This window comes from Schistocerca cancellata, unplaced genomic scaffold (genome assembly GCF_023864275.1).
Source record: "Schistocerca cancellata isolate TAMUIC-IGC-003103 unplaced genomic scaffold, iqSchCanc2.1 HiC_scaffold_549, whole genome shotgun sequence".
NCBI lineage: Eukaryota > Metazoa > Arthropoda > Insecta > Orthoptera > Acrididae > Schistocerca > Schistocerca cancellata.
The window spans coordinates 107,501-115,000 of NW_026046562.1; the positions used below are offsets into that span (position 1 = coordinate 107,501).

The following is a 7,500-nucleotide window of genomic DNA, read 5'->3' on the forward strand; positions in this document are numbered from 1 at the left end:
CTATGAGACGCCACCCCGACTACGACATCGCTAGGTCCCACAGTACCCATTTTCCGACGCCACCCACAAAGCCTGCATAATCTGTCCACCACAGGAACCCGAACGCCAGTGCCTGCGTCGCACGAAGTAGTCAACCGACAATCACTCCACCCGCACCCGCACGTGCCCCACCCCAACCGCCGAAATCGCAACTCCAGCGGATGAACGGCGGACTCTTCCCGCACTCGTACGTTGCAATCCACCCCTATATCTTGCGTTTCACGAAGAGTTATATCCAATATGCCAAATTCCCGCTGTCCCTATACATGCTGTAAGTCTGTGCACACAATATGAACCACACATCAGCGAGACACTCTATCACACATTACTCTCTGCCTGTAACAGACACAGATACAATATGTAAGCACCAGCATGGACCAACGTCCGGTGCATCCTCTCCGCCACAGTACACCATCCACACTATGATAACCACACCAGGGGGTCCAATTCTAAAATAGAATATCCCACCCGTCCGACATCCACAATTGCTCAGATAAGCCACCAACACCCACACATGTCCTACACAGGGGTGCACCCAACACCACCACACTGCCTCCTGTTACGGCACAGAAACAATGGCAGGAATGAATCACACAGGTCTGCCGCTCCCTTGCCGCAACCACAGACGCGGCGCGCCTCCAGTCACGAGCGAAAAGCGCATCCTGACGAGACATAACTGCTGTGACATACTGAAGCTGCCTCAGACATTCACTTACAATGATCACTACCAACGAACCTCGGCCCCCCCCCCCCCCCAACACACTCTCTTACCACGTTGTGTACTGTAATCCAACCCATTTCGCACCTTAACCTAACCCATTTTGCACCTTAACTTAACCAAATTCGTAACGCAATTTGTACCGCAATGTAACGCAATGTGTACCGCAATGTAACGCAATGTGTACCGCAATGTAACGCAATGTGTACCGCAATGTACCGCAATGTGTACCGCAATGTACCGCAATGTGTACCGCAATGTGTAACGCAATGTGTAACGCAATGTGTACCGCAATGTGTACCGCAATGTGTAACGCAATGTGTACCGCAATGTGTAACGCAATGTGTACCGCAATGTGTAACGCAATGTGTACCGCAATGTAACGCAATCTGTACCGCAATGTAACGCAATTTGTACCGCAATGTAACGCAATTTGTACCGCAATGTAACGCAATTTGTACCGCAATGTAACGCAATTTGTACCGCAATGTAACGCAATTTGTACCGCAATGTAACGCAATTTGTACCGCAATGTAACGCAATTTGTACCGCAATGTAACGCAATTTGTACCGCAATGTAACGCAATTTGTACCGCAATGTAACGCAATTTGTACCGCAATGTAACGCAATTTGTACCGCAATGTAACGCAATTTGTACCGCAATGTAACGCAATTTCTACCTTAACCTAACCCACGTTGTGCCTTAACCTAACCCACGTTGTGCCTTAACCTAACCCACGTTGTGCCTTAACCTAACCCACGTTGTGCCTTAACCTAACCCACGTTGTGCCTTAACCTAACCCACGTTGTGCCTTAACCTAACCCACGTTGTGCCTTAACCTAACCCACGTTGTGCCTTAACCTAACCCACGTTGTGCCTTAACCTAACCCACGTTGTGCCTTAACCTAACCCACGTTGTGCCTTAACCTAACCCACGTTGTGCCTTAACCTAACCCACGTTGTGCCTTAACCTAACCCACGTTGTGCCTTAACCTAACCCACGTTGTGCCTTAACCTAACCCAAGTTGTGCCTTAACCTAACCCAAGTTGTGCCTTAACCTAACCCAAGTTGTGCCTTAACCTAACCCAAGTTGTGCCTTAACCTAACCCAAGTTGTGCCTTAACCTAACCCAAGTTGTGCCTTAACCTAACCCAAGTTGTGCCTTAACCTAACCCAAGTTGTGCCTTAACCTAACCCACGTTGTGCCTTAACCTAACCCAAGTTGTGCCTTAACCTAACCCACGTTGTGCCTTAACCTAACCCACGTTGTGCCTTAACCTAACCCACGTTGTGCCTTAACCTAACCCACGTTGTGCCTTAACCTAACCCACGTTGTGCCTTAACCTAACCCACGTTGTGCCTTAACCTAACCCACGTTGTGCCTTAACCTAACCCACGTTGTGCCTTAACCTAACCCACGTTGTGCCTTAACCTAACCCACGTTGTGCCTTAACCTAACCCACGTTGTGCCTTAACCTAACCCACGTTGTGCCTTAACCTAACCCACGTTGTGCCTTAACCTAACCCACGTTGTGCCTTAACCTAACCCACGTTGTGCCTTAACCTAACCCACGTTGTGCCTTAACCTAACCCACGTTGTGCCTTAACCTAACCCAAGTTGTGCCTTAACCTAACCCAAGTTGTGCCTTAACCTAACCCAAGTTGTGCCTTAACCTAACCCAAGTTGTGCCTTAACCTAACCCAAGTTGTGCCTTAACCTAACCCAAGTTGTGCCTTAACCTAACCCAAGTTGTGCCTTAACCTAACCCAAGTTGTGCCTTAACCTAACCCACGTTGTGCCTTAACCTAACCCACGTTGTGCCTTAACCTAACCCACGTTGTGCCTTAACCTAACCCACGTTGTGCCTTAACCTAACCCACGTTGTGCCTTAACCTAACCCACGTTGTGCCTTAACCTAACCCACGTTGTGCCTTAACCTAACCCACGTTGTGCCTTAACCTAACCCACGTTGTGCCTTAACCTAACCCACGTTGTGCCTTAACCTAACCCACGTTGTGCCTTAACCTAACCCACGTTGTGCCTTAACCTAACCCACGTTGTGCCTTAACCTAACCCACGTTGTGCCTTAACCTAACCCACGTTGTGCCTTAACCTAACCCAAGTTGTGCCTTAACCTAACCCACGTTGTGCCTTAACCTAACCCAAGTTGTGCCTTAACCTGCTCTGTAATTGGCATATGACACGTTACATTAATCCAGTGTTGTCTAACCACAACCCTCTGAATATAGTTCGCTACTCGCACCGCCCACCCTCTTGTGTATCGTTTCATGTTCAACACTTCGCAAGTGTTGCTTACTTTTTACATGCTCCCGCTGTACACTGTAATGTGGACGACTGCAGGATGTACATCGCCCCCACCCTCCCCCCTGCCTTCGCACGCTGGTCGTTCAGGTGCTTGCGTGTTCAATGCCCTTCGCAGCTGTTCACTGGCATTCGCATGTCGAAGCGCTCAGTCTACGTCGTGGTACGGCCTGTGTCCACTGTCCGCTGATGTCGTAAGCTTAACCCTCACATTGTACTGCACATAGGTCCGTATGTACTGCATGATACGCTGTGGCACATGTGTGACCGTACAACGACTGCGCCCAACAACAGCGAACCATACGGTCCAAATGTTGTGCACTCAGCCACGTGCCGTCTCCCCATAACAGCTACATTGCAGTGTGGTACGCCATAGAGACGTGTGGGATTAACGGACGCCCTGGATGGCGATCAGCATGAGCCGTCTGTTGATGTAGTGGCGCGTGTATTCAAACGTAGTCGTCTCTTCTCACACAGTGTGATAGCATGGTGCACCGCGTTCCACATCTGCGACATGGTACAGATGCTGGTTGACAGTCGGTCTCGTAATGGACATCGCATACGTAGGGGGCCACCTCCCACGTGTTCTCTAGTCGTGCACATTTTGTTGCGTGTATGTGGGCAGACGTAGTGTGTCGTGACACCTAACAGACAGGTATGCAATAATCGTTGCATTTGCAAACTGGGATGGACGTCTACGTTTGCTGGTGACGTTACGCAAATGAACAACTGGTAAACCCATTGTGGTGCGGTTGTTGTTGCTGGAGGTAAATCAGTAAGGGCAAATCTGTGTGTGAAGCGATACGCGGCGGTGGCTGGGTGGGACCGTCCCCGGCCGGTGAGGGGGGGCCGCCCGGCGTGCTGGCCGCGCGGTGCGTGGGCGCACGCGCTACAGCCGGCTGGTGGGGGCGCCCAGTGGCAGGCGCGCCGGCCGACGGACGCGGCAGGCGGCGCAGCTGCGCGCCGGGGCACCCTGCGCGCGGCGCCGGGCGGCCAAAGTGGGTCCTCGCGGGCCCGGTGCGAAGCGCGGTGGACATCTGCAGTGTGCTGGTCCGACTGAGGACTGTGTGCGTTGAGGATGCGCCGCCGCCCGGCACTCGGCGCCGCGACGCCGTCTGCTGCTCGGTCGCCCCAGCGGTTCTCGCTGGTGGTTTGTATCGCAGTTGTGCAGACGTGTTGGCACGTGCGCTGTGCTGGGAGAGTTCGCTTCGGCACCCACGTGGGGCCTTTGCCCTTCTGTGGCGCTGGCGTTGGAGCTGCCGGTCACCGTAGGTGGCGCGTGTTGTCTCCCGCCGGCAATGCCACGACAGCACGCTCCCGGGCCTCTGTCGGCAGCGGCAAGCTCAGTTGGGAGCACGGGTGGTCGCACCTAAAGCGTCTACTCGCCTAACTCCGGGCGATTGCGCCTCTCTCGAACCCGACCAAGTACTTAGGACGGCGCTGCGCGCCGCCGGGACCTGAGAGGGTTTCGAGGTGTATTGTGCAGGGGAGCTCAGCCTCCTCCTGTTTGCAGAATAATTGAGCGGACGCTTGCGTGTTCGCGCGGGCCCCTGGGACACACTCCCGGGCGGCCGGCTGCTCAGCTCTAGTTGACGCAGCTCCCTGGTTGATCCTGCCAGTAGTCATATGCTTGTCTCAAAGATTAAGCCATGCATGTCTCAGTACAAGCCGCATTAAGGTGAAACCGCGAATGGCTCATTAAATCAGTTATGGTTCCTTAGATCGTACCCACGTTACTTGGATAACTGTGGTAATTCTAGAGCTAATACATGCAAACAGAGTCCCGACCAGAGATGGAAGGGACGCTTTTATTAGATCAAAACCAATCGGTCGGCTCGTCCGGTCCGTTTGCCTTGGTGACTCTGAATAACTTTGGGCTGATCGCACGGTCCTCGTACCGGCGACGCATCTTTCAAATGTCTGCCTTATCAACTGTCGATGGTAGGTTCTGCGCCTACCATGGTTGTAACGGGTAACGGGGAATCAGGGTTCGATTCCGGAGAGGGAGCCTGAGAAACGGCTACCACATCCAAGGAAGGCAGCAGGCGCGCAAATTACCCACTCCCGGCACGGGGAGGTAGTGACGAAAAATAACGATACGGGACTCATCCGAGGCCCCGTAATCGGAATGAGTACACTTTAAATCCTTTAACGAGTATCTATTGGAGGGCAAGTCTGGTGCCAGCAGCCGCGGTAATTCCAGCTCCAATAGCGTATATTAAAGTTGTTGCGGTTAAAAAGCTCGTAGTTGGATTTGTGTCCCACGCTGTTGGTTCACCGCCCGTCGGTGTTTAACTGGCATGTATCGTGGGACGTCCTGCCGGTGGGGCGAGCCGAAGGCGTGCGACCGCCTCGTGCGTGTTCGTGCGTCCCGAGGCGGACCCCGTTGAAATCCTACCAAGGTGCTCTTTATTGAGTGTCTGGGTGGGCCGGCACGTTTACTTTGAACAAATTAGAGTGCTTAAAGCAGGCAAGCCCGCCTGAATACTGTGTGCATGGAATAATGGAATAGGACCTCGGTTCTATTTTGTTGGTTTTCGGAACCCGAGGTAATGATTAATAGGGACAGGCGGGGGCATTCGTATTGCGACGTTAGAGGTGAAATTCTTGGATCGTCGCAAGACGAACAGAAGCGAAAGCATTTGCCAAGTATGTTTTCATTAATCAAGAACGAAAGTTAGAGGTTCGAAGGCGATCAGATACCGCCCTAGTTCTAACCATAAACGATGCCAGCCAGCGATCCGCCGCAGTTCCTCCGATGACTCGGCGGGCAGCCTCCGGGAAACCAAAGCTTTTGGGTTCCGGGGGAAGTATGGTTGCAAAGCTGAAACTTAAAGGAATTGACGGAAGGGCACCACCAGGAGTGGAGCCTGCGGCTTAATTTGACTCAACACGGGAAACCTCACCAGGCCCGGACACCGGAAGGATTGACAGATTGATAGCTCTTTCTTGATTCGGTGGGTGGTGGTGCATGGCCGTTCTTAGTTGGTGGAGCGATTTGTCTGGTTAATTCCGATAACGAACGAGACTCTAGCCTGCTAACTAGTCGCGTGACATCCTTCGTGCTGTCAGCGATTACTTTTCTTCTTAGAGGGACAGGCGGCTTCTAGCCGCACGAGATTGAGCAATAACAGGTCTGTGATGCCCTTAGATGTTCTGGGCCGCACGCGCGCTACACTGAAGGAATCAGCGTGTCTTCCTAGGCCGAAAGGTCGGGGTAACCCGCTGAACCTCCTTCGTGCTAGGGATTGGGGCTTGCAATTGTTCCCCATGAACGAGGAATTCCCAGTAAGCGCGAGTCATAAGCTCGCGTTGATTACGTCCCTGCCCTTTGTACACACCGCCCGTCGCTACTACCGATTGAATGATTTAGTGAGGTCTTCGGACTGGTACGCGGCATCGACTCTGTCGTTGCCGATGCTACCGGAAAGATGACCAAACTTGATCATTTAGAGGAAGTAAAAGTCGTAACAAGGTTTCCGTAGGTGAACCTGCGGAAGGATCATTACCGACTAGACTGCATGTCTTTCGATGTGCGTGTCGTGTCGCGCAACACGCTACCTGTACGGCAGCAGCCGTGCGCCGCGTGCGGAACCACGCGTGCCTCTCAAAACTAACTGAAAAATGTTGTGTGGTACGAGCGCTGAAGCTCTGGAGCGGCTGGCCTGCGGCACCTGGCGCCTGGCGCCGGTTTTGAATGACTTTCGCCCGAGTGCCTGTCCGCTCCGGTGTGGAGCCGTACGACGCCCATCGGCCGTGAGGCCGTTGGACACAGAACGCTGGAACAGGGGCCGTCAAACGCCTCAGTCCCGCCTATGCAACTGTTTTGAAAGAGACAGTGGAAACTAAACAAAAAAGATCACCCAGGACGGTGGATCACTCGGCTCGTGGGTCGATGAAGAACGCAGCAAATTGCGCGTCGACATGTGAACTGCAGGACACATGAACATCGACGTTTCGAACGCACATTGCGGTCCATGGATTCCGTTCCCGGGCCACGTCTGGCTGAGGGTCGGCTACGTATACTGAAGCGCGCGGCGTTTGTCCCGCCTTCGGAGACCTGGGAGTGTCGTGGCCGCCTGTGGGGCCGGCCGCGTCTCCTTAAACGTGCGATGCGCGCCCGTCGCCTGGCGGTTCGCATACCGGTACTTTCTCGGTAGCGTGCACAGCCGGCTGGCGGTGTGGCGTGCGACACCTCGTACAACGACCTCAGAGCAGGCGAGACTACCCGCTGAATTTAAGCATATTACTAAGCGGAGGAAAAGAAACTAACAAGGATTCCCCCAGTAGCGGCGAGCGAACAGGGAAGAGTCCAGCACCGAACCCCGCAGGCTGCCGCCTGTCGTGGCATGTGGTGTTTGGGAGGGTCCACTACCCCGACGCCTCGCGCCGAGCCCAAGTCCAACTTGAATGAGGC

The 7,500-nt window shown here is 53.6% G+C and overlaps 3 non-coding genes across 3 annotated transcripts in view; all 3 read left to right on the top strand.

Annotated features, from left to right (window-relative positions):
• The first annotated feature begins 4,682 nt into the window (after positions 1-4,682).
• LOC126130122 (small subunit ribosomal RNA) lies at positions 4,683-6,591 on the top strand. The gene has a single exon (XR_007527366.1). It is a non-coding gene; the product is annotated as a small subunit ribosomal RNA (ribosomal RNA).
• Positions 6,592-6,943: 352 nt separating this feature from the next.
• On the top strand, positions 6,944-7,098 carry LOC126130114 (5.8S ribosomal RNA). The gene has a single exon (XR_007527360.1). It is a non-coding gene; the product is annotated as a 5.8S ribosomal RNA (ribosomal RNA).
• Positions 7,099-7,287: 189 nt separating this feature from the next.
• The window catches only part of LOC126130137 (large subunit ribosomal RNA), a 4,222-nt gene continuing 4,009 nt past the window's right edge, over positions 7,288-7,500 (top strand). Inside the window, exon 1 of the ribosomal RNA XR_007527380.1 lies at positions 7,288-7,500. This exon is cut by the window's right edge and continues 4,009 nt beyond it. This is a non-coding gene — a ribosomal RNA (large subunit ribosomal RNA).